Source organism: Sinocyclocheilus grahami, unplaced genomic scaffold, assembly GCF_001515645.1.
Source record: "Sinocyclocheilus grahami isolate Dianchi unplaced genomic scaffold, SAMN03320097.WGS_v1.1 scaffold550.1, whole genome shotgun sequence".
Taxonomy (NCBI): Eukaryota; Metazoa; Chordata; class Actinopteri; order Cypriniformes; family Cyprinidae; genus Sinocyclocheilus; species Sinocyclocheilus grahami.
The window spans coordinates 807,111-808,644 of NW_015505729.1; positions in this window are offsets into that span (position 1 = coordinate 807,111).

The window sequence follows — 1,534 nt, forward strand, 5'->3', positions numbered from 1 at the left end:
TTAGAAACATAAATATATTATAATGTATTATTGTTAAATTTTTCTATTATGTAGATATATTTGCACCTCTAACCTCCTCTTAACGTCTCTTAACTAAAGCACAGTTGTCATCCTTTACACACAACGATTCAAAATTGTTCACACTTGTTTCTAATGACGTGATCAAACCAGCTGTACAAAATATGAAACAGTTCAGAGTGCACAAGTGGCACAGGTGACTGAATGATGATACAAACAATAGATGGAAACAATCTGAGAAGGAGAGGAGGAAGAATACATGTAAGAAGTGGAAGAAGAGGATGGGGAGAGAAAGAGTAAGGTTTAGAGAGTGTTTTCAAGGCTGGATCTGTCAGACCAGATGTTCCCCTTCAGGAACTCAAGCTGTGTCGAGATCGCTTTGGGAACGCCCTTGTGTGACCTCGTTCTGAAGCACGTGTCAAATCCGTCCAATGGAGCAGCGAGACGTCACGAGCAGGGTGACGTAAGCACCAGAAAGCATAAAAGTGCATCCGGCCGGGCGCAAACCAGCTTCTGCTCTTCAGTAGCGCTCTGTGTATGTGTCTGTCTATTTACTGTTGTCTGTCCGCACAAGCACTCATATATATAAAACAATGAGAAAGTCTATGGCGAGCGAACGGCATTACAAACGCTGTGTTTCTCCCTGCCCACGATATCTGGCGGCAGGGGATACACACAATTTGTGTGTCGTTTGTTTAGGAGCGGAGCATGCACGGTCAGCTTTCGAGCAGCTGATTGTCATCACTGCGAGCTCTCGCTGCGTATGCTCCGCTCTCGCCTGGCTGTGTTTGATGAGAGCAGCCAGGCTCGCGATCCCGCTGGCAGCGGTCCCGCTGTTGCCGAGGCTCACTGTTGCTCACTATCAAGCAGATAGTATCTCAGATCCAGTCCGAGGACTGGTTTGTTACGATAGATCTCAGAGACGCTTATTTCCATGATTCCATCCTCCCTCAACAATGGAAGTTCCTGAGGTTTGCTTTCGGGGGCGAAGCATGCCAATATAGAGTTCTTCCCTTCAGCCTGTCACTCTCACCCCGCACTTTCACGAAGTGTGTGTCTCCCTGCCCACGATATCTGGCGGCAGGGGATACACACAATTTGTGTGTCGTTTGTTTAGGAGCGGAGCATGCACGGTCAGCTTTCGAGCAGCTGATTGTCATCACTGCGAGCTCTCGCTGCGTATGCTCCGCTCTCGCCTGGCTGTGTTTGATGAGAGCAGCCAGGCTCGCGATCCCGCTGGCAGCGGTCCCGCTGTTGCCGAGGCTCACTGTTGCTCACTATCAAGCAGATAGTATCTCAGATCCAGTCCGAGGACTGGTTTGTTACGATAGATCTCAGAGACGCTTATTTCCATGATTCCATCCTCCCTCAACAATGGAAGTTCCTGAGGTTTGCTTTCGGGGGCGAAGCATGCCAATATAGAGTTCTTCCCTTCGGCCTGTCACTCTCACCCCGCACTTTCACGAAGTGTGTGGATGCTGCTCTGGCTCCACTGCGACTCCAGGGCATCCGCATA